This window comes from Microcaecilia unicolor, chromosome 7 (genome assembly GCF_901765095.1).
Source record: "Microcaecilia unicolor chromosome 7, aMicUni1.1, whole genome shotgun sequence".
Lineage (NCBI taxonomy): Eukaryota > Metazoa > Chordata > Amphibia > Gymnophiona > Siphonopidae > Microcaecilia > Microcaecilia unicolor.
The window spans coordinates 134,813,755-134,839,676 of NC_044037.1; the positions used below are offsets into that span (position 1 = coordinate 134,813,755).

At 46.5% G+C, this 25,922-nt stretch overlaps 1 protein-coding gene across 3 annotated transcripts in view; it reads right to left on the minus strand.

Annotated features, from left to right (window-relative positions):
- The window catches only part of C7H21orf58 (chromosome 7 C21orf58 homolog), an 872,003-nt gene that overhangs the window by 214,983 nt on the left and 631,098 nt on the right, over positions 1-25,922 (minus strand). The window lies entirely within an intron of this gene.

Below are 25,922 nucleotides of genomic sequence, written 5' to 3' on the forward strand. Positions count from 1 at the left end.
TAGATGGACACAACCCACCAGTCTATGGATTGATCAGCTTGATGATATGGAAGCACAGATTACCTGTAAAGATCTCTTAAAACCTACCTCTCGTGTGCAATTGTATATTAAATCAACCTTTTTTGAAGCTAAAAATACGGTCTCTTTGTGTTCTGAGTATATTGAAGCTATATATATATTTAATTTATTTAATTTATTGCAATTATCACCTTTGGTGATTGGTGGAGAAATTAATATCCTAAAACTTATACATACAGCACCTGTTCTTAAATTATAAACAGTAGCGAGTGCTCTCTAGAGCTATTTTCCCCAAAATAAATAATTTCTTGTAACACTGGCAGCGGGCAGGCAAGACTGCCTGCCCCGAAGAATTCGATGGACAAGGCGACTCAGGTGAGGGACCGGATCCAGAGGGAGGGAGGCAGGAGAGCCGGCTCGCATGTAGTAACAACTGGCTCACAAGTCGGAGCAAAATTTAACAACCGGCTCTTGCGAGCCGGTGCAAGCCGGCTCCAGCACACCATTGAGGACGGCCCACCCGCCAGCCTGCCCGTTTGTCCAGAAATCCGGGCAAATAGGCAGACTGGCAAAACCCGCCCGGTTGCCCGGACATGTCCTCAAAAAGAGGACATGTCCGGGTAAATCCGCACATATGATAACCCTAGGTAGGCCCCTCTAACCAGCTGGCTTAAGACCACTGCCTGTTTCTGCTTGAAGTGTTCCAACAATTGGCTTACCAGGTCCACCCCTCTAACTAGCAAGGCCTGTCACTAGTTCCAGGTAGGCCCCTCTAACCAGCATGGCTTCAGACCACTGCTTGTTTCTGCTTGAAGTGTTCCAACAATTAGCTTAACCAGGCTCCGTTACTAGTTCCCTCTTCTTGAATGTGCCAAAAACGGAACCGAAGTACCTCATGTAGTTAAACAGAGCATGTGCTTATCCGATGTGCAAAATTTTTCCAGCAAAAATATAAAACTTTGCCAGAGTCTTTTGGTGTGTGAGCAGCGCGCACCGCGCATGTGCGGACAACTTCCCGCCCGTCGCGAGCGTGACTCATCAGTTAAATCAAAAAGCATATAAATAAATAAGAAAACAAATCCAAAGGGGAGATGGGCGGGATTGTGAGAACAATCAGCCTGCTGTCCTCGGAGAATACCTGCTATAGGTTAGTATCTTCGCTTTCTCCGAGGACAAGCAGGCTGCTTGTTCTCACAAGTGGGGTATCCCTAGCATGCAGGCTCACTCAAAACAATAAGCATTGGTCAATTGGGCCTTGCAATGGCGAGGACATAACGTAGATTGACCTAAAACTATATACAAACTAGCTGAGAGTACAGCCTGGAGCAGAATAAAACAGGCCTAGGAAGGTGAGGTTGGATTCTAGACCCCAAACAGATTCTGGAACACTGATTGCCCAAACCGACTGTCACGTCGGGTATCCTGCTCTAGGCAGTAAAGAGATGTGAATGTGTGGACTGAAGACCACGTTGCAGCTTTGCAAATCTCTTCAATGGAGGCTGACTTTAAGTGAGCCACTGACGCAGCTATGGCTCTTATATTATGAGCCGTGACATGACCCTCCAGAGTCAGCCCAACTTGAGCATAAGCGAAAGAAATGCAATCTGCAAGCCAACTGTAAATGGTGCATTTACTGATGGCGACTCCCCTCATGTTGGGATAAAAAGAAACAAACATTTGGGTGGACTGACGGGCTTCGTCCGCTCCATGTAAAAGGCCAATGTTCTCTTGCAGTCCAAGGTGTACAAACTGCTTTCGCCAGGGTGGGCATGAGGATGGGGAAAAAATGTTGGCAGGACAATCGACTGGTTCAGATGGCACTCCGACACCACCTTCGGCAGGAATTTAGGTTGCGTGCAGAGGACTACTCTGTTGTGATGAAATTTAGTATAAGGTTCAGTCACTACTAAGGCCTGAAGCTCACTGATCCTACAAGCTGAAGTAACAGCCACCAAGAAAACGACCTTCAAGGTCGTACTTCAGATGGCAGGAATTCAGTGGCTCAAAAGGAGCTTTCATCAGCTGGGTGAGAACGACGTTGAGATCCCATGACACTGGTGGAGGTTTGACAGGGGGCTTTGGCAAAAGCAAACCTCTCATGAAGCGAACAACTAAAGGCTGTCCAGAGATAGCCTTACCTTCTACACACTGATGATACACACTAATTGCACTGAGATGAACCGTTACGGAGTTGGTCTTAAGACCAGACTCTGATAAGTGTAGAAGGTATTCAAGCAGGGTCTGTGTAGGACCAGAAAGGTGATCTATGGCCTTGCTGTTACACCAGATGGCAAACCTCCTCCATTTGAAAGAGTAACACTTCTTAGAGGAATCTTTCCTGAAAGCCAGCAAGTCCCGGGAGACACCCTCCGAAATACCCAAGGAAGCAAATTCTAGGCTCTCAACATCCAGGTCATGACAGCCAGAGACTAGAGGTTGGGATGTAGAGGTGACCCCTCGTTCTGAGTGATAAGGGTCGGAAAACACTCCAATCTCCATGGTTCTTCAGAGGACAATTCCAGAAGAAGAGGGAACCATATCTGACGCGGCCAGTAGGGCGCAATCAGAATCATGGTTCCATAGTCTTGCTTGAGTTTCAACAAAGTCCTCCCCACTATGGATACGCATACAGAAGGCCTGTTCCCCAATGCAGGAGAAAGGCATGCGACACTAATCTGTCATGGGCCTGAAGTCTGGAACAGAACTGAGGGACCTTGTGGTTGTACTGAGTGGCAAAAAGATCCACAGAGGGGTGCCCCACGCTTGGAAGATCTTGCGGGCTATGTCCATATTCAGGGACCACTCATGAGGTTGCTTTATCTTGCTCAGTCTGTCGGCCAGACCGGTGTTGATGCCCGCCAGATAAGTGGCCTGAAGGAACATGCCATGATGGCGTGCCCAGAGCCACATCTGGACAGCTTCCTGACACAGAGGGCGAGATCCGGTGCCCCCCTGCTTGTTGGTGTAATACATTGCAACCTAGTTGTTTGAATTAGGATAACTTGGTTGGACATCCAATATCTGAAAACCTTTAAAGTGTTCCAGATCGCTCGAAGCTCTAGGAGGTTGATCTGAAGATTTTTTTCCTGGAGGGACCAAGCTCCTTGGGTGTGAAGCCCAATCTACATGAGCTCCCCAGCCCACATGTGATGCATCCGTTGTCAGTACTTTTTGCGGCTGAGGAATTTGGAATGGACGTCTCAAGGTCAGATTGGAATGAATCGTCCACCAGTGAAGAGAGTGTACAAGGTTGGTGGACACCTGGATGGCATCCTCTAGATTCCCAGTGGCTTGACACCACTGAGAAGCCAGGGTCCATTGAGGAGATCACATGTGAAGATGTGCCATAGGTGTAACATGAACTGTGGAGGCCATGTGGCCCAAGAGTCTCAATGTCTGCTGAGCTGTGATTTGCTGAAACTGTTGAACCTTGGACACTAGAGACAGAAGGTTGTCCGCCCGTGTCGCAGGAAGATAGGCTCGAACAGTTCTCATGTTGAGCAAAGCACCTATGAACTCCAGTTGTTGAACAGGGTTGAGATTGGACTTGGGGTAATTTATTACTAACACTAGTAGATCCAGCACCTGACTAGTTCTCCACATGGACTCCCTAGCACCATCCTCCAAGGTGCTCTTCACCAGCCAATCATAGAGATAAGAGAACACATGCACTCCCAGCCTGCGTAGCGATGCTGTGACTACCGCTAGGCATTTTGTAAATACTCTGGGAGCTGACGCTAGGCCAAAGGGCAGTACTGAAAATGCTGTGTTCCCAGCTGAAATCGAAGATACTTCCTGTGAGCTGGAAGTATTGGGATGTGAGTGTAAGTGTCCTTCAAGTCCAGAGATCCAGAGAGCATAATCAATCGTTTTCCTGAATAATGGGAAGAAGGGTGCCTAGGGAAATCATCCTGAACTTTTCTCGGACCAGGAATTTGTTCAGGGCCCTCAGGTCTAGGATGGGACATATCCCCCCTGTTTTCTTCTGCACAAGGAAGTACCGGGAATAGAATCCCAGCCCTTCTTCCCCTGGTGGAATGGGTTCGACCGAATGGGCCTTTAGAAGGGTGGAGAGTTCTATGTGCTGGACTTGAACCAAAATACTGCTAAGTGATTTCTGATTATTTTATTCTAATTTCTCAACTTTTTGGCTATAGGCTTAGCTACCTCATATATCTATACTCTTGAATTTGCTTAACTAATTTGTCCTGTGAATCTGTATTGTGGTGCACTTCTCTGTCTTCTAACCCTGCCCCCCTCCTAAAAAAAACAAAAACAAGAACAAAAAAAATAATACCCTCTTTCCTTTCCTGCTTAGCTCTGACAGAGGATAGGCTTTTCTAACTGCTTCTGGTCCTGTAGCATTCTAACTTTGTGGAAAGGTTCTGCCAGGCAAAAACAAAAACTTAGTCTCCCAACTGGTTATAAATTTGCATTTTCATGGATGAAACTGCTATAATTATTGGGAATATTTAGATTTATTTACTAAAAATTATATTCTAGTGGAATTTGATAGTTAAATCAACTGAAAATTCTTTGATCAGACAGTATCAGTTCTGGTCATACCTAGAGAATGTTTTTTGATACAGCACTTGGCTGACTCACTCGGACCAAATGACTTGTTCAGTAATACCCCACTTGCCATGCACAGAGCTTTTCAGGAGCTGGGAGAGGGGTTAAAACCTTTGATACAAACAATAGCTTTCTCTGAAGTACTACATACCTTTGGAAAGGGAGAGAAAAGATTGCAAAGTACTGAAAATTTCAATAGCTGGCTCATAGACTGGTGTCACCAAGAAGGATTTAGGTTGTAATGGGGATCCACTTCCTCATCTTGGGGTGAAGCCGGCAAGCCTGCAGGGCTCCCAGGGTTCCAGGACAGAATACTGCTGATACTGGGACTCAGGGCCAAAGTATTTTATTATCAAGGCAATTTCATACCAAAAATCATAATATATTCCTCAAAACAAAAGGTACAGTCCTCATAAGATAATCTTCAAAAGAAAACAGTACAGTCCAGGTCCCAAAATCCCTCCGCAAATGTTCAGCTCCTCACGGGTTCAGGCCCTCTAGTAGGCCTTAGTTTCCCTTCCCCCCCTCCTTCAGAAGGGTTCAGTAAGAGTCCGGCATACTTCCAATAGGGCACAATAGTTCAGAAAAACTCTTCATTCATTTTTACACAGCACCGAGGGAGACCTGTAAGGAGCAGGGGCTGGCAGTTTTTCCCACCTCTCAGCACCACGCCCGGTGTGGCCTCCTCCACTGCCTTCATGTGCTGGGCAGGGCAACCTTTGAATTCTCCCACTCCATGGTAGCTGGCTCCTCTCCCTTGGGCAGCTCTAGTGGCAGGCTACTTCCTTCCTCCACATACTCCATGGAATCTCTCTCTCCCTTCGTCTCTCCACCTCCCTGGTGACCGAGAGCCTCCAGGAAATCTGCTCTCCCCTTCTCACAGCTGGGGGGAATTATATACTGATGGTGAAGCCAGGGAAACTGAGCTTCATCCTTCCCGCGCTCTCTAGTGGGGAAGAGAGTAACAGGCTCACCCTGCCTCGAGCCATTGCTCCCCCTGCTGGAACTGGGAATCGCATGCCACTCATTCTTGCAAGGACTTCTGGGACCCGTAGTTCTGGGCTCAACTGCTTCACTGGGGAATCTCTGGGGCTTGCCTTGTCACAAGGTACATAGGTGGATGGGCAATACATGGAAAAACAAAAGATTATATTGTAACGATAGGCTGCATCTCACTGTGGCAGGAAAAAAAATCCTTGGGGAGAAGTTCAGACAATATATTTCTAGGCATTTAAACTAGAAGGTGGCGGTGGCATATGGAGGCAGTTCACTTCAAATGGTCACCCCCAGCTAAAGCTAAAGACAAGATGCGACAGTAGAAAAGAAAGCAATGAAAACAACAATCTTAGCAAATCACTTCTTACCAACACAGCAGTAAGTGAGACTAAACAAAACACTAAACAGAAGATAAAAATTCCACTGAAATGTAGATGGAAAGCAATGACCACAAATGCTCGCAGTCTAAGCAATAAAGTTCATGACCTGCAAGCCCTGATGTTAGAGGCAGACTTAGACGTTGTTGCAATCACGGAGACCTGGCTCAATGGTTCCCATGAATGGGATGCAAACGTACCAGGCTATAATCTATTTAGGAAGGATAGAGATGGTCATAAAGGTGGAGGAGTACCTCTGTATGTAAGAAATGATATCGCAGTGACTGAAATGACAGGGGCCTGGGGAAAGGAAGAAGCAATATGGATCACCTTAAAAAGAGATGATAGAACCTCTGTCCACGTGGGTGTTGTCTACAGACCTCCAACACAATCGGAGGAACTAGATAAAGAAGAGAGAGGTGCTGATGCTGGGAGATTTCAATCTGCCGGATGTAGATTGGAAGGTTCCAGCTGTGAAATCGGAAAGAAGTAGAGAGATTGTGGATGATTTTCAAAGTGCTATGCTCAGACAAATGGTGATGGAACCCACGAGGGAGGGAGCGATGCTGGATCTGGTGCTCACAAATGGGGATAGTGTGCCAAATGTCCGAGTGGGTGCCCACCTGGGCAGTAGTGACCATCAAACAGTTTGGTTTGATATAACAGATGAAGTGGAGGGCGGCCACTCAAAACTCAAAGTCCTGGATTTCAAGCATGCTGACTTTAGTAAAATGGGGGAATACCTGAGGAAGGAGCTGATGGGCTGGGGGGACATACGAGAAGTGGAATGGCTGTGGTCCAGGCTGAAAGAAGCTATAAATAGGGCCACAAACCTTTATGTAAAGAGAGTAAATAAAAGCAAGAGAAAAAGGAAACCGATATGGTTCTCCAAGCAAGTGGCTGAAAAAATAAAGGCCAAAGAGTTGGCGTTCCTGAAGTACAGAAAAACTCAAGAAGAGGAACACAGAAAGGCATACCGGATAAAACTGAAAGACGCAAAGAGAGAGATGCGTCTGGCAAAAGCGCAAGCGGAAGAACAAATGGCTAGAAAGGTAAGGAGAGGTGACAAAAATGTTTTCAGGTATATTAGTGAAAGGAGAAAGACTAAAAATGGAATTGTGAGACTAAAAGATGCTGCGAACCACTGATGCTGCAAGATCTGAGACAACATGGTTTTACCAAAGGTAAATCGTGCCAAACGAATCTCATTGAATTCTTTGACTGGGTGACCGGAGAATTGAATCAGGGACGTGCTATAGACGTAATCTACTTAGATTTCAGCAAAGCTTTTGACACGGTTCCCCACAGGAGGCTCATGAATAAACTTGACAGGCTGAAGATAGGACCTGACGTGGTGAACTGGATTAGGAACTGGCTGACGGACAGATGCCAGAGGGTGGTGGTTAATGGAATTAGCTCGGATGAGGGAAAAGTGAGTAGTGGAGTGCTGGGGCCGATTCTGTTCAATATATTTGTGAGTGACATTGCCGAAGGGTTAGAAGGCAAAGTTTGCCTTTTTGCGGATGATACCAAGATTTTTAACAAAGTAGACACCCCGGAGGGAGTGGAAAACATGAAAAAAGATCTGCAGAAGCTAGCAGAATGGTCTAAGGTTTGGCAATGAAAATTCAATGCAAAGAAATGCCAAGTGATGCACTTAGGGAGCAGAAATCCACGGGAGACGTATGTGTTAGGTGGTGAGAGTCTGATATGTACAGATGGGGTGAGGGATCTTGGGGTGATAGTATCTGAGGATCTGAAGGCGATGAAACAGTGTGACAAGGCAGTGGCCGTAGCCGGAAGACTGCTAGGCTGTATAGAGAGAGGTGTGACCACAGGGCCGTGCCTAGGGTCTCTGGCGCCCCCCCTGCAGACTATCAGTTGGCGCCCCCCCCCCCCCCGTGAAAATGATCTCGCCCCCCCCCCCCATGAAAATGATCGCTCACCACTTGCTACACAAAGGAATTGTCAGCAATATTCTTAGAAACAAATTGCTATACATTGCAAAATAAGATAGCAGATGTAAATTCTCAAAGTGGACATATTCCAAACGCTAAAATGAAAATAAAATGATTTTTTTCTACCTTTGTTGTCTGGCGACTTTCTTTTTCCAATCATGCTGGTCCAGTATCTGATTCTGCTGCTATCTGTCCTCTTAACTCCATTTCCAGGGCTTCCTTTCCATTTATTACTTTACTTTTCTCCTTTCTTCTTCATTTCTTGCTCTATATCCATTTCCAGCAATTTCTCCTCTCTCCCTGGGCCCTGCCCTCCCATCCATGTCCCTCTTTGCTCTTCCCTCCTCCATCCATAGCCAGCAATCCTCCTCTCACCCCTCCCCTCCATTTTCAGCAATTTGTCCTCTCCCTGGGCCCTGCCCTCCCAAATGATGCCTCTCTGCCCTTCCCTCCATGCCCTGGGGCCTTTAAATCTTTTACTTCCGGTCGCAGCAGCGTCAGTGAAAGCGGAGCGCTGCCGACGTCTCCCTTCCCTTCGCGCTATTGGTTCCCTCAGTGTCCGCCTTCTTCTGACGTCAGAAGAAGGCGGGACACTGAGGGAACCAACGAGTGCAAGGGAAGGGAGACGTCGGCAGCGCTTTCACTGATGCTGCTGCGACCGAGGTAAAAGATTTAAAGGCCTCAGCGGCGCGGGGCGAGGGTAAGCACCGCGGCGGCGCCCTCCAGGGGTGAGCGCCCCCCTGCGGTGCTTACCCCGCTTACCGTATCGGCACGGCCCTGTGTGACCAGCAGAAGAAAGGAAGTGTTGATGCCCCTGTACAACATAGTAACTTAGAGGGGAATAATCGAACGGTGCCGGCGAAATAGATTGCCGGTGATCTATTCTGGCAGTGCCGCAAACAGCTGGCCGAAACCGTATTATCGAAAAAGATGGCCGGAAAATCTTTTCTTTCGATAATACGGTTTGGCCCGGCCAAATGCCAGAGTTCGCCATGTTTGAGATGGCCGTTTTTGCTTTTCAGCGATAATGGAAACTAAAAGCGGCCATCTCAACCCCGGCTAAATCCAAGGCATTTGCTCGTGGCAGGAGCCAGCATTTGTAGTGCACTGGTCCCCCTCACATGCCAGGACACCAACCGGCACCCTAGGGGGCACTTCTAAAAATTAAAAAAAATATATACAAATAGCTCCCAGGTGCATAGCTCCCCTACCTTGGGTGTGAAGCCCCCCAAATCCCCCCCAAAACCCACTCCCCACAACTCTACACCACTACCATAAGCCCTTATGGGTGAAGGGGGCACCAACATGTGGGTCCAGTGGGTTTTGGGGGGGGATTGGAGGGCTCAACACTTACCACCACAAGTGTAACAGGTAGGGGGGAGATGGGCCTGGGTCCGCCTGCCTGAAGTCCACTACAACCAACAAAAACTGTTCCAGGGACCTGCATACTGCTGGCAGGGAGCTGGGTATGACATTTGAGTCTGGCATACAGGCTGGCAAAAAAGGTTTTTATTTTAAATTTTTTAAATATGGGAGGGGGTTGGTGACCACTGGGGGAGTACGAGGAGGTCATCCCCCATTCCCTCCGGTGGTCATCTGGTGAGTTGGGGCACCTTTTTGAGGCTTGGTCGTGAAAATAATAGGACCAAGTAAACCTGGCGAAATATTGATTAACGTCGCTTTTTTTTTCCATTATGCGCTGAAGCCGGCCATCTGGTAGCCACGCCCATGCCCTCGCTACGCCACCGACACGCCCCTTTGAACTTTCGCCAGCTCGGCGACGGGAAAGTGGCGATGGTGTCAAAAAAACAGCTTTCGATTATACTGATTTCGCCGCTTTTGAGAGATCGCCGGCCATCTACCGATTTATGTCGGAAGATGGCCGGCGATCACTTTCAAAAATAAGCCCGATAGTAACATAGTAGATGACGGCAGAAAAAGACCTGCACGGTCCATCCAGTCTGCCCAACAAGATAAACTCATATGTGCTACTTTTTGTGTATACCTTACCTTGATTTGTATCTGCCATTGTCAGGGCACAGACCGTACAAGTCTGCCCAGCACTAGCCCCGCCTCCCAACCACCAGCCCCGCCTCCCCACACCGGCTCTGCCACCCAATCTCGGCTAAGCTTCTGAGGATCCCTTCCTTCTAAACAGGATTCCTTTATGTTTATCCCACGCATTTTTGAATTCCATTACCGTTTTCATCTCCACCACCTCCCGCGGGAGGGCATTCCAATTATCCACCACTCTCTCCGTGAAAAAATACTTCCTGACACTTTTCCTAAGTCTGCCCCCCTTCAATCTCATTTCATGTCCTCTCGTTCTACCGCCTTCCCATCTCCGGAAAAGGTTAATTTGCGGATTTATACCTTTCAAATATTTGAACATCTGTATCATATCACCCCTGTTTCTCCTTTCCTCCAGGGTATATATGTTCAGGTCAACAAGTCTCTCCTCATACATCTTGTAATGCAAATCCCATACCATTCTTGTAGCTTTTCTTTGCACCGCTTCTATTCTTTTTACATTCTTAGCAAGATACGGCCTCCAAAACTGAACACAATACTCCAGGTGTGGCCTCACCTACGACTTGTACAGGGGCATCAACACCTCCTTTCTTCTGCTGGTCACACCTCTCTCTATACAGACTAGCAACTTTCTAGCTACGGCCACCACCTTGTCACACTGTTTCATCACCTTCAGATCCTCAGATACTATCACCCCAAGATCCCTCTCTCCGTCCATACATATCAGACTCTCACCGCGTAACACATACATCTCCCGTGGATTTCTACTCCCTAAGTGCATCACTTTGCATTTCTTCGCATTGAATTTTAATTGCCAAACCTTAGGCCATTCTTCTAGCTTCCACAGATCTTTGTTCATGTTTTCCACTCCCTCCTGGATGTCCACTCTGTTACAAATTTTAGTATCATCCGCAAAAAGGCAAGCTTTACCTTCTAACCCTTCGGCAATGTCACTCACAAATATATTGAACAGAATCGGCCCCAGCACCGATCCCTCAGGCACTCCAGTACTCACCTTTCCCTCATCCGAGCGAATTCCATTAACCACCACCCTCTGGCGTCTGTCCGTCAACCAGTTCCTAATCCAGTTCACCACGTCAGGTCCTATCTTCAGCCTGTCAAGTTTATTCAAGAGCCTCCTGTGGGGAACCGTGTCAAAAGCTTTGCTGAAATCTAAGTAGATTATGTCCATAGCACATCCTTGACTCAATTGTCCAGTCACCCAGTCAAAGAATTCAATGAGTACTACTACTACTACTACTATTTAGCATTTCTATAGCGCTACAAGGCATACGCAGCGCTGCACAAACATAGAAGAAAGACAGTCCCTGCTCAAAGAGCTTACAATCTAATAGACAAAAAAAAATAAAGTAAGCAAATCAAATCAATTAATGTGTACAGGAAGAAGGAGAGGAGGGTAGGTGGAGGCGAGTGGTTACAAGTGGTTACGAGTCAAAAGCAATGTTAAAGCGGTGGGCTTTCAGTCTAGATTTAAAGGTGGCCAAGGATGGGGCAAGACGTAGGGGCTCAGGAAGTTTATTCCAGGCGTAGGGAGCAGCGAGACACAGGGCGCGAAGTCTGGAGTTGGCAGTAGTGGAGAAGGGAACAGATAAGAAGGATTTATCCATGGAGCGGAGTGCACGGGAAGGGGTGTAGGGAAGGACGAGTGTGGAGAGATACTGGGGAGCAGCAGAGTGAGTACATTTATAGGTTAGTAGAAGAAGTTTGAACAGGATGCGAAAACGGATAGGGAGCCAGTGAAGCGACTTGAGGAGAGGGGTAGTATGAGTAAAGCGACCCTAGCGGAAGACGAAACGGGCAGCAGAGTTTTGAACCGATTGGAGAGGGGAGAGGTGACTAAGTGGGAGGCCAGCAAGAAGCAGATTGCAGTAGTCTAAACGAGAGGTGACAAGGGTGTGGATGAGGGTTTTGGTAGAGTGCTCGGAAAGAAAGGGTGGATTTTACGGATGTTGTAAAGAAAGAAACGACAGGTCTTGGCGATCTGCTGGATATGAGCAGAGAAGGAGAGAGAAGAGACAAAGATGACCCCAAGGTTTCGAGCTGAGGAGACAGGGAGAATGAGAGAGCCATCAACAGAAATAGAAAATGGGGGGAGTGGGGAGGTGGGTTTGGGGGGAAAAATGAGAAGCTCGGTTTTGGTCATGTTTAATTTCAGGTGGCGTTGAGACATCCAGACAGCAATGTCAGACATACACGCTGAAACTTTGGTTTGGATGCAAAGTGAGATATCAGGGGAGGAAAGGTAGATTTGGGAGTCATCAGCATACAGATGGTAGGAAAAGCCATGGGATGAGATTAATGAACCAAGGGAAAAAGTGTAGATAGAAAAGAGGAGGGGACCAAGAACAGAACCCTGAGGTACGCCGACAGGCAGAGGGATAGAAGTAGAAGAGGATCCACCAGAGTGAACACTGAAGGTGCGGAGGGAGAGGTAGGAAGAGAACCAGGAAAGGACAGAGCCCTGGAATCCAAGTGAGGACAGGGTATTGAGGAGTATGCTGTGATCTACAGTGTCAAAAGCAGCGGAAAGATCAAGAAGAATGAGGGTGGAAGGCAGGAAATACTGCTGGGCAGACTTATACGGTCTGTGCCCTGAAAAAGACAGGTACAAATTCAAGATATGAGTTTATCTTGGGCAGACTAGATGGACCATGCAGGTCTTTTTCTGCCGTCATCTACTATGTTACTATGAATAGAGACCTCTGGATTTAGCCAGTAATAGGCCATTGGAGACTTTAGTAAGCGCAGTTTCGGTTGAGTGGAGAGGGCGAAAAAACCAGATTGTAGTGGGTCAAGAATAGCATGTGAGGAGAGAAAATCAAGGCAGCGGTGGTGAACAGCACGCTCAAGTAATTTGGAGAGAAAAGGGAGGAGGGAGATGGGTCGGTAATTAGAGGGACAAGTAGGGTCGACTGAAGGCTTCTTAAGGAGAGGTGTGACCACAGCATGTTTAAAGGCAGTAGGGACAGTTGCAGTGAGAGGTTGAGAATGTGACAGATAAAAGGAATAAGAGCAGGAGAGATGGCATTAAGAAGGTGGGTGGGAATGGGATCAGAGGAACAGGTGGTACATTTTGAGGAAGAAAGGAGAAGTGTAGTTTCCTCTATAGTAACTTCAGGAAAGGAGGAAAAGGAATGAGGGGAAGGAGAGAGAGGGGAACGGACTAGTGGAGGGAGAGGTGGTGAGGTAGAGAATGCAAGGTTTATCTTTTGAACCTTGTCTTGAAAGAATTCAGCAAGGGTCTGAGGAGATAATGAAGGGGGAGTTGGGGGAGGGGGCACCTTGAGGAGAGAGTTCAATGTGGTGAAGAGAAGTCGAGGGTTAGAACCAAGAGAGTTGGTCAGTTGGATATAATAATCCTGTTTGGCGCATAAAAGAGCAGATTGGAAGGAGGTCAGCATGAACTTAAAATGTAAGAAATCAGCAAGGGCCCGAGATTTCCGCCAGAGGCGTTCGGCGGAGCGGGTACAGGAATGTAGGTAGCGGATTTTAGAAGCCAGCCAAGGTTGGGGTTTTGTACGCCTTATAGGGCGGGTCATCAAAGGTGCATGAGTTTCTAAGGCAGAGGACAGAGTATTGTTGTAAGAAGAAACAGCCTCGTTGACAGACGTGGATGGTGCCACAGTAGAGAGGAGGTTTGAAACATGGGAGGATAGAGATGAAGGGTCAATATCGTGAGGATTCCTAGATGAATTAGATAAGATAGGACGGGACTGGGAGGGAGGAGATTTAAGTGTGAAAGTTATAAGATGGTGATCAGAGAGGGGAAGATCAGAGGCAAGGAAACTAGAGGGTGAACAGTTGGAGGAGAAGATGAGATCAAGACAGTGACCATTTTGATGAGTGGGGGAGGTGGAGCATAGTTGGAGATTAAAGGAGGATGTTAAAGCGAGTAACTTGGAAATATAAGAGTTGGAAGGATCATTAGCAGGAATATTAAAGTCACCAAGGATGAGAGAGGGGGAGGAAGGATCATGGAAGAAGACAAGCCAGGCATCAAAGTCACTGAGAAAGGATGAAAGGGACTTATCAGGGGGACAATAAATGACCGCTATTCGAAGAGGCAGAGGAGAGAAAAGGCGGATAGAGTGGACCTCAAAGGAGGAAAAACAGTGAGATTGAGGTGGAAGACAGGGTTTGGCATGATTTCCCTTTGGTAAAACCATGTTGTCTCAGACCTTGCAACTTATTGGTTTCCAGGAAATACACTTCAGCATCGCTTCCATTACTTTTCCAATAACTGAAGTGAGGCTTACCGGCCTGTAGTTTCCAGCTTCTTCCCTATCACCACTTTTGTGAAGAGGGACCATATCCGCCATTCTCCAATCCCATGGAACCTCTCCCGTCTCCAAGGATTTATTAAACAAATCTTTAAGAGGACCCACCAGAACCTCTATGAGCTCCTTCAATATCCTGGGGTGTATCCCGTCCAGTCCCACAGCTTTGTCCACCTTTGGATTTTGAAGTTGTTCATACACACTCTCTTCCGTGAACGGTGCTATATCCACTCCATTTTCATATGTACTATTGTCAGTCAATTGCAGTCCTTCTCCAGGATTTTCTTCTGTGAAAACAGGGCAAAAGTATCTGTTTAGCAAATTTGCTTTTTCTTCATCATTATCCACATAGTGGTTCGCAGCATCTTTTAGTCTCACAATTCCATTTTTAGTCTTTCTCCTTTCTCTAATATACCTGAAAACATTTTTGTCACCTCTCCTTACCTTTCTAGCCATTTGTTCTTCCGCTTGCGCTTTTGCCAGACGCATCTCTCTCTTTGCGTCTTTCAGTTTTATCCGGTATGCCTTTCTGTGTTCCTCTTCTTGAGTTTTTCTGTACTTCAGGAACGCCAACTCTTTGGCCTTTATTTTTTCAGCCACTTGCTTGGAGAACCATATCGGTTTCCTTTTTCTCTTGCTTTTATTTACTCTCTTTACATAAAGGTTTGTGGCCCTATTTATAGCTTCTTTCAGCCTGGACCACTGTCCTTCTACCTCTCATTCGTCCTCCCAGCCCATCAGCTCCTTCCTTAGGTATTCCCCCATTTTACTAAAGTCAGCATGCTTGAAATCCAGGACTTTGAGTTTTGAGTGGCCGACCTCCACTTCAGCCGTCATATCAAACCAAACTGTTTGATGGTCACTGCTGCCCAGGTGGGCACCCACTCTGACATTTGACACACTATCCCCATTTGTGAGCACCAGATCTAGCGTCGCTCCCTCCCTCGTGGGTTCTGTGACCATTTTTCTGAGCAGAGCACTTTGAAAAGCATCCATGATCTCTCTACTTCTTTCTGATTCTGCAGACGGAACCTTCCAATCTACATCCGGCAGATTGAAATCTACCAGCAACAGCACCTCTCTCTTCTTTCCCAACTTGTGGATATCTGTGATCAGATCTTTATCTAGTTTCTGCACTTGTGTTGGAGGTCTGTAGATAACACCCACATGGACAGAGGGTTTATCATCTCTTTTTAAGGTGATCCATATTGCTTCTTCATTTCCCCAAGTCCCTGTCATTTCAGTTGCCTCGATGTCATTTCTCATGTACAGAGCTACTCCTCCACCTTTACGACCCTCTCTATCCTTCCTAAATAGATTATAGCCTGGTATGTTTGCATCCCATTCATGGGAACCATTGAGCCACGTCTCTGTGATTGCAACAACATCTAAGTCTGCCTCCAACATCAGGGCTTGAAGGTCATGAACTTTATTGCTTAGACTGCGAGCATTTGTGGTCATCGCTTATCATCTACATTTCCTGGTATGTGTTTCAACATTAGTGATTTGGGGGTGTTTTTTGTCTTTGGGTACCTTCATATCTTTTTGTTCCACCTTCATTGCTTTTGCTTTTTCTTCTGCATCAGTTCTATTTTCAGGAACATCACAGTGCTGTAATGGAGCAAAAGAATTCTGTAGGGGCAACACTTGTGAGGGCGGATGCCTCTGTGTCACATAACGAAGTCTGCCTGAGCCTACTGTGAACCATCTATTCTTAGGTGGTTTTATCCTTTGAGGTAGTGGTGTGAATTTGGCTTGATTCTGTGCAGTATGATTTTGTGCAGTCTTAGAAGTTGCTTTAAGTGCATCTAATTCCTGCTTTACTTTACTGAGCTCCTGTTTTAAACTAGCAAGCTGATGACAGATAGGACAAGCCTTAAGTCTCCAGATGATTGGCCTTGAAACGAAAGCTCCACAATTATTACAGAGAATAAAAGTCATCCTAATTTGTTGGAATGGGTATGAACAGGTATTCTATGATGGGGTTTAACAGTGTGCAAGATTAACTTTACTCCTCAGCAATCTGAGACAGATTGTAATTAGGGTGGAGTTAATTTGTGATAAGTAATGTATTTAGAAAAGCTATTTAGGAAGTGTCAGTCATGGGGTGGATGGGATGAGGGGAAGGGTGGGGGAGTTTAAACTTAAAACTTGTGGAATGTGTTTGCTGTAAAACCTATCTCTAGGACTGTATTAAGCCACTTTTCTACCAGTGGCATAGCCAGACTGCCAATTTTGGGTGGGCCTGAATCCAAAGTGGGTGGGCACAACGTTTTCTCTCTACCCCCGTCCCCCAGCAAAATTTAGTCACACTAATCAGATGCATTTGTCACACAGGGGTAAAATGCTGCTTTTCAGTGTATCAGGTTTCAGAAAATAATTTATTTAATAGCCTAACACCCTTTTCAATGAGCTTTCAGAGGCCAAAACCTCCTGCCTCAGGTAAGTATAATGCTGTTATGGTATCCTTTCCTGAAGTATTGGTCTCTGAAACGCTATTAACACAGGTACCATATTACTTGGTCCTAAATTAAAAATAAAATTATTTTCTTTACCTTTGTTGTATGGCCATTTACTTTTTCTCATTGTGTTGCTCCCAGTCTCTAGATTCTGCTTTCCTTCATTTTCGCTTAACTCTTCTGCGCCATTTGTCATTTTTCTCTCCTTTTTCTTTGCTTTCTTCAATATTTTTCAGCCTCTCTCTCTGTCCAGATTTAATTCATTCTTACTATCCATTCTTTAATTTCCTTCTTTTTCCTTCATCTACTTATGGCTTTTCATCTTTTTCTCACCCTTGTTCTCCCCATGCCCCTTCCTCTTATTCTCCAGTCCTTCTCTACTCTCCTTTTCCATCCAGCAGCTCTCCTCTTTCTCTCCCCATCCTTCCAATGTCTCCCCTCTTTCTTTCGGCATCCTTCCATCCAGCGTCTCCTCTTTCTCCCTACCCTTCTATCCAGCGTCTTCTCTCTTTCTCGCCCCATCCTTCCACCCATCTACCCTCTCTCCTGATCCTTCCATCTAATGTCTCTCTCCCCCTCCTTCTATAAAGTATCTCTCTACCCTTTTCTGTTCAGTGTTCCTTCTCTCTCCACATCCTTCCAGTCTCTCCCCTTTCTCTCTGCATCCATCTCCCCCTTTCTCTCCCCATCCTTCCATCTGTTTTCCCTCTTTCTCTCCCCATCCTTCCGTCTACCCCCCTCTCCCGATTCTTCCATCCAGTGTCTCTCTCTCTCCCCTTCTTTCCATCCAGGCCCGCCCACCCAACACTGACCTGCCAAGTCTCCCGCAAAACACGCGGCGCCAGCTCCCATTTCCGGCCACTGCTGCTTCTCCTGTTGAGCAGCAGCGGCCGGTACAAAAAAACAAAAGAGATAATTTAAACAAGAAAAATGTTTTTAAAAAGCAAGCGCGGCACTGCAGGCAGCCATCAGGCATTGGCTGTCGGCTCTGCAGCCGCTCCTCTCGCCTCTCACTTCGCTGCGCTCCTCCAGGGTCATCCTCCAGGGGCAGTGACGTGAGAGGAGCGGCTGTAGAGCCGACAGCCAATGCCTGATGGCTGCCTGCGGTGCTGCACTTGCTTTTTAAAAACATTTTTGGTAGCACTTTTTGTTTTTGTAGCGGCTGCTGCTGCTGAACAGTAGAAGCAGCAGTGGCCGGAAATGGGAGCTGGCATTGCGTGTTTCGTGGGAGACTTGGCAGGTCAGTGATGGGTGGGCGGGCCTGGAGGAAAAGTGGCTGGGCCTGGGCCCGTCCAGGCCCGCCCGTGGCTACACCCCTGTTTTCTACACAGCTGGTTGGGACAAGGGGAAGACAAGGTTAAGTCAAGGGGAAGACAAGGTTAAGAAATGCACCAGAAATGTGCAAAAACCACAGCTGTGTTCAGTTTTGGAGGCCGTATCTTGCTAAAGATGTAAAAAGAATGAGGAGAGACTTGATGACCTGAACATGTATACCTTGGAGGAAAGGAGAAACGGGTGATATGATACAGACGTTCAAATATTTGAAAGGTATTAATTCGCAAATGAACCTTTTCCGGAGATGGGAAGGCGGTAGAACTAGAGAACATGAAATGAGATTGAAGGGGGGCAGACTCAAGAAAAATGTCAGGAAGTATTTTTTCACGGAGAGAGTGGTAGAGACTTGGAATGCCCTCCCGCGGGAGGTGGTGGAGATGAAAACAGTAACAAAATTCAAAAATGCTTGGGATAAACATAAAGGAATCCTGTTCAGAAGGAATGGATCCTCAGAAGCTTAGCGAAGATTGAGTGGCAGCACCGGTGGTGGGAGGCAGGGCCATTGGTTGGGAGGCGGGGCTAGTGCCGGGTAGACTTGTACGGTCTGTGCCCTGAAAACAGCAGATACAAATCAAGGTCAGGTATACACATAAAGTAGCACATAGGAGTTTATCTTGTTGGGCAGACTGGATGGACCGTGCAGGTATTTCTCTGCCATCATGTACTATGTTACTATGCAAGTACCTGCTTGTGCTGAGAGCTGAAGGAATGAGCTCTCAGTGGGCAATTTGGAGGTTTGGATTCCAGATTGAGGGTGTATCCTAACCGCACTATTTGAAGAACCCATCTGTCAGAGGTTATGAGAGGCCACCTTTGGGGAAAAAACATTAGCCTTCCCCAACCGACAAGTCGTCTGGCACGGACGCTTTTATGGTGGCTATGCTCTGCTGGAGCCAGTCAAAAGTTCGTTCCTTGCTTTTGCTGGGGAGCAGCAGGGGCCTTGGGTGCACGTTGTTGAAGAGAACGTGTGCATTGGGGCTGAGCCTGAGTAGGCTGGTGAGTCACTGGAGTGTACCTACACCTAGAATAGGAACAGGGAGCACTCCGGGGCCCACCAAAAAACCTCCTGGATGAGGAGGCAGAAGTAGAAGGCTCCCGGCGGGAGAGAGAAGCCACAGCATCTGTATGCTTCTTGATCTGGTCAACTAGATCTTCCACCTTCTGTCAGAAAAGATTATCCCCCCCCCCCCCCCCCCAGCAAGGAACATCGTCTATCCTCTGCTGGACCGAATGGTCCAGCTCAGAAACATGCAGCCATGAGAGTCTGCGTATCGCTATACCTTGAGCAGAGATCCCGGATGTTATATCAAAAGTGTCATAAGTGCCCCTGGCCAAAAATTTATGACACGCCTTCTGCTGCTTGACCAGCTGGGGAAAAGGTTCAGCCTGCTCCAGAGGGAGGGCATCGACCAAACTAGACAGCTGCCGCACCGAGTTCCGCAAGTGGATGCTCGTAAAGAGCTGTTATGACTGTATACGGGCAATGAGCATGGCGGCCCGATACATTTTCCTCCCAAAATAATCCAAGGTCCTAGCTTCTCTGCCTGGGGCACTGAAGCATAGTCTCTAGAACTGAGGGCGGAGTCCACCACCATGGAGTTGTGGGGTAACTGAGACCTCATCAATTCAGGCTCCCCATAGATCCGATACTGGGAATCTGTCTTTTTAGGGATTATGGGGGCAGACAGAGGGGATGCCCAGTTCTGCATAAGGACTTCCTTCAGTACCTTATCAAAAGGAGCTGTCACTGCCTCTCTAGGTGGAGAAGTGTAGTCCAAGACTTCGAGCATCTCAGCCCTGGGCTCATCCTCTGCTTCTACGGGGAATGGAATGGCCTGAGCCATTTCCCGTACAAAAGATGAAAGGAGAGGCTCTCAGGTGAAGACAGTCTCCTTTCAGGTGGAGGGGAAGGTTCGGAGAGAATCCCAAAGGACTCATCTGAGGAAAAGTACCTGGGATCTTCCTCTGACTCCCACGAGCATTCCTCCTCAGTGTTGGAGAGCACTTCCTTCAGTGACTTCTGAGACCGAATCTGCCTCGACATCGAAGACCCATGGTCTCGAGGGCGATGTCGAGGGGGCAACTCCCGCATGGATTGCGGCAAAGCTTCCTCCATCAACGCTGATGGGGAATCGGCCTGGGTGGCAGCCGATACCGGAGCCGCAAGCGGCGCTGGTCGGAGACCTCACCGCAGGTGGAGGGCCAGGCATAGCTGCACCTCCAGCGCCGATACAGTGCATCGCAGCAGTCCTTCCAGCAGCTCTGGAAGCAAGGCCCGGATGCGCTCATTGACAGCCGCCATCGGTAAAGGCTGCGGGGCCAGTGGAACAGCAGGTTTCAGAACCAGCAGGTGTTCAGGAGCAGGAACTGGACTGTTGCGAGACAAGTGTGTCGACTCCTCCTCAATGGAGGGGGGGCGGTCTTCCCGACGTTGACGCTTCTCGGGTGCCGAATCCCTTGGCGCCTCGGAGCTCCCAGCACCATGTGTCGATGGAGAACAGTGTCGGTGCTTCTTAGCCTTTGCTCGATGCACCTCACCGAGGTTAACGTTGAATCCCCACATCGCCTCAGCGTCAGGTCCAATGATGGACAGTCCCGGGAGGTCTGCATAGCAGAAGGCTTCGAGGCAGGTGGAGACCCACTCGATGCCTCACTGCTTCCAATGTGTCTCAGTCTCTCAGCAGCCATCCCTACCTCCACTCCCGATGTCAATGCGTCCCTCGATGCCGATGTCGACGCCGTCAACCTTGATGCTGATGCCGATGTCAAAGGACTGGACCGAGCCCCAAAAAGTTTCTCGCACTGGGCTTCTCAAATAAATTGAGCCCTTTTCTTCATACGAAGACAAAGGACACAACAAGCTGGACTATGTCAGGCCCAAGGCACTGAATTGTTTTATCGCCCTTCTCTAGACCCCCGTGAGGTCCTTCTACACGGAGGTGTATAGAGGTTTTGGGCTTCTACTATCTGTCGGAATGCCTCCCTGAATTCCAGAGATATTCCTTCCCAGGGATATCTTTGTTGTGGGGGCATCAGAAGGCGGAGTTCAAAACTAATTCCCATGACCACAGCTTTCTGTCTGATAGGATCTAAGGAGATCGTAGGCAATTTATGTTCCCACATATATTCTATTAAAAGTCTACCCTAACTAGTTCTGGGAGTGAGGGTCACTTGTGTAAGACTTACTTTGTAGAACTAATGACAGAGAAATAAAGTAGAAATGAAGACAGAGATGGTTTTCAGAAAGAAGGTTTAGTTTATTCTTACCAAGGTTAAGTCTTCAATATGGTACATTCATCAGACAAGTTCTAGGTTCAACTGCACAGAGTTCTGGCATTGAGGATGTGTTGGGGAAAGTTCCAACGATCTGCCAAAATCTCATCTCTTTTATAGGCGCAGGTCTCTATGCAAGTCAATGGCAAGACCCTTTTTTTTTCTTAATATTGCACAACCTCTGAATCATACTTTCCTTTCCGGCAGGTGCCCATTTGTACCCACCTCTCCTTTCCGTTTTAGCTATTGCAAGTTATTTTGCAATTTCCGTTATTGTCAACAACTTGTTTTTCTTGTTACCAAAATATCACATATCAGTTTCACATCCTCTTTTATATCATCTTATGATCTGTGTGCCATCTTATAGAAAGACAAACTCCATTTTAGACCAAACTTTATCCATTTTTGTCCATTATTTCTACATCTTAGGTGCTATGTTCAATTTGACAGTTGTACCAGATTTTGTTAAGACTCATCATGCAGGCCTGCTTTTGCAGGTTCTCATCTATGAGGCCATTGGTGGGCTTTCAGGCCTAGTCAGGGCTTCTCAGCTGGTTAAAGCCGTGTAACGGCCCATCACCATTCCAGTGGATAGGCCTCAAGCTAGAACCCATATTAACATTCCCCTCTTCACCCTATCCCATAGGGTGACACCAGGGTTAATGTACCATGGTACCATCCATTCCAGAAGGTATTCTATAGAGCTATCGAATTTTGAGAGTCTAAATGTAAACCGGTACAGTCAGATTTGTTTGGTTTGAGACTACCATGTTGGCACTACTTTGATTATTTCAATCCTTCCTAGGTTATGCATATCAGCAGTTACGTTACATACTATAATTACACCAATAATATTTTCCTACCCATTAATATGCGGGTTCAATCTTACTCTTACCTATATGTGTATATATTGTATATATTGTTAACAATCATAAATTCTTTGGTTATATACTGATTATTTGTTAGGTATACATATGTAACGATTACATAGTCATATACATTTTTAATCCATATAATTTCCTAAAGCTTTACTTCATTATATTGTACCCCTGTGTGCTATTATCTGATTATACGGTTGCAGACATTTCTATAGTGTCTCTAGCATTCGCATAGCGATTGGTCCATCTCATAGGAAGATAGTCCAATGTGTTATCTCCTGTGGTGTTGGGAAGGAGATTTTCGTACAGGGCATACTGTCCTGCTGTTGTCTTTTTCAGGCAAGGTAATATTATCCTCAAAAGTAGTTGTAGGATTGGGGACAATATGGACCGAGCTACTGATATTATTGGGAACACTTGTAGAATGCAAAATAGGAGGATTAGTGAGGACAGAAGCAGTCGCAGAGTTTTCAATAGGCACTGTAGGATTGCCAGTTGAAAAGTCTGTTGTGGCAGATATGTCTGCCCAGGGGGTGGGATTACTGGTGGCAAGGGGACTGGTCTTTTTGATCGTTTGGAGGGATGTGTGTCCAAACAAGCGCGTGAATGTGGTATACTGTTGGGGCTCTGTGTAGGCTGCTGTAGTAGTCGTTGGAACAGGAGTAGTTGCAAATACAGAAGTAGTTGCAAGTACTGCTGGGGTAGCTGCAAGTACAGAAGTAGTTGCAAGTACCGTGGCGTTTCCAACGGGCAAGGTAACGTTGCCAGTGGGAAAGGCACTAAGTGTGATCCAAAGATCTGCGAGGTTTCTATCGGCAGTATAGGTAAACAGGGTAGTGAAAAACAACACCAAACCTATACAAAGTAGGATAAAACACAAGAGTCCAACAGCAAACAATCGAGCAGATGGAAAGCAGAAGAAGAGGGTGTACTGATGTAGCACCGTAACTACTGCTGAAACAACACTTGCAACGGTGCTGTTGGCGTCCGTGTCGTCTGGAATGGTGTCGTCTTCCAGATAGGTTCCGTCGAAGTCGTTGGACCAATGGGTATTGGTTTCAGATAACTGCTCAGAGTCACACTTGTCAACAGGATAAAGTTCAGTTTTTTGTGGATCTGGTTCCTTGATGTCGTCAAGGGCAGTAAGGTTCTCTGAGGTCGGTTCCCTGCGGAGGGTTGATTCCCTGTGGAGGAGTATACCAACTGGAGTGGCTGAAGGAGGTGGTAGAGGGATTGGAACTTTCTGTAAAGGAATAGTCTGTAAGGGAATATTTTCTTCTGGAGTGGACTGTGGCTGGACTTGGCGTGGCATTTATCTGGCGTGATTCGGGAAATACAAATGTAGAACGTCGAGCAGCTCACTGATGTTGCTGTACAAATTCTGCACTGTTGAAAACTCAACAGACTCTGGTACCACAAATGGGTATCAGTGCCTGAGATGGTCTGGTTGCACAGAGTACAGCGTTTGAAGCCACTGGGAGTCTTCGATGACATGGAAGGGAAGACAGGAAACATAAAGCAGAGAAAATGAACTAAAGAAAAAACTAAGGGAATTTTTCTTTTTTTTTTTTAAACAAAATGAAGAGAAAAACCAAGAAAAGCCGAAAGGCACTTCAAAAAAGTAGGTCAGGCTCTTTCCCGGGCACACAGAGGAGCCACAGAAAAACACTGCTGCTCCTCGCATGGAAGAAAAAGAACTGAGTGCGGTCGTGCGGCGGGCGGGAAGGCACTCCGCACATGCGCAGTCAGTCGCGCGTCACTCTCAAAAGGCTCTAGTAAAGGTTTTGTTATATGGAATGCCGGTTCCTGTACTGGCATGGATCGCCGACCCACTTGTGAGAATATTACAGTCTGCTTGTCTTCGGAGAATAGCCTTTTTCCCAGCCATGGCAAAAAATGACCCAGTGCATGCCTAAAAGACGTGCCCACACTACTGCAGGCCACTTTTTACTGCAGCTTTGTAAAAGTGCCCCTAAGTACTTTACAAAAACTTTTAATAAAGATGATTTGAACTTAAAGGCCACACAGTCCCTTTCTGTTTTAACCAAATATGATTTTAAAACCTCTCTCTTTTAGGTAATCTGCCTTACATTGTGTTTGGTAGTTGAGAAACTCAAAGATGGTGCCTTTTAGTGGGATCTGTTTTATAGAATCATAACAGATTGTACAGGCCATGGTGCACTAAGTAACCCTTGAATAAAGAATTGTTCTGTCACTATTTTGTCATTTTAAAAAGAAAAAAATGTTGGTTTGGTTACCTGCAACTCTTTTTCCAGTCAATAAAAATATTTTAGTAGAGATGACATGCAGAAGCTGTCATATTTCCTACTTCCCTTCCTGTGTGGGCAGAGTGGAGCTTCTGTTGTGGATTGTTATGGTAGTCACTCTTTGGCAGGACATGTTTTGAATGAGCTGTAATAGGGTAGAGGGAGGGGCTGCGATTCAAAGTTTCATTCTGAAATAGATACAATGCTAGTGCTTCTCAAATTCTTCTAAAACCTTTTAAAAATCCAAAAAGCGAGAAAGCAGAATGAAACCTGTCAGTGCTGTATTGAGGGGTTTTCATCTTAAAGTGTAAAATGTATTTTTTTTATTTCAGGAAAAAGGGGAAGGAAATGCACAGTCTGCTTTTTGCATCTTTTCTGCTTAGGTCTGCATAATGGCAGGAGTTCCCAAATCAGCTGCACTCACAGAACGTAGACTGTACACAAGAGAGGAGAAGGGAAGAGGGGGAGAAGCAGGCTATGCACACACTCGGGCTGGGACTGGAAATTTCCTACCAAGATTTCAAACAGGAAGATGCAGTATTTGTTTAAACAAAAGCTTTTAAAGATAGCCTCTCTCTCGATGTCAAGCCTGAAACATCCTTTTGTTCCTCAGAGAAAACAGACAGTCATCACACACAGAAAATAAAAAAAATTAGTGTCCTGTGATTGAAAAAAATACATTTAAAAAAACGGTTTAAGGGTTGAAAAAAAATAACATGATTTTTATTTTGTGGTTTATTCCACACTGCCTGCTTTTTTTCAGAAGGAGTGAGGAGGCAGGAAGAGTGTGGGGGCAAGGTTAGATGGAGAGGGGTGTGTGGGCTATGCTTTTGATGGATTGCTGAGAAACACAATCAGTTTGGTTAAACATAAAAGCTTTTTAAAGACAGGGCATGTCCTTTCACTCCCGAGAACGCGCCATGAAGTTCTCAAAGAACTGCTTACAAAAAGCCTTTTAAGACAGTCACACAAACATTTTGCTGTCACAATTATAGCTGTGCTGTTTTTCCTCACAAGGAGAGAATGTCCTTTTGTTCCTGAGAGAATGCAGACAAACAAAAACATCAGCGCTCTGTGTTTGAAAAACTATATTAAAAAAAATGATTTAAGGGTTGAGAAAAATAAACTGTGCCTGCTCCTCCCAGGCTGCAGAGGACAGTGTCTGATGAGTGATATAACAATCAATGTCAGGTCCCATCAGCTAACCCATCCAAGATGACAGATAGTGTGAAACAGCAAGAGCCATGGTGCATTCACTACTTGCTGCCATCTTGAAAAAGGGATGTGGTGTGGGCAGTTATGATGTCACGCCCCATGATGTCACCAAAAAGGGTGGAGTTTGGGGCAAGATATGTAAGAAGATGGGGTTTAGGGGCTGCACCACATAAAATGGGCTGGGCTTGGGCAAGGTTATGACATCTCATCTAGCAATATCATCTAAAGGGGTGATCTGGAGAGTG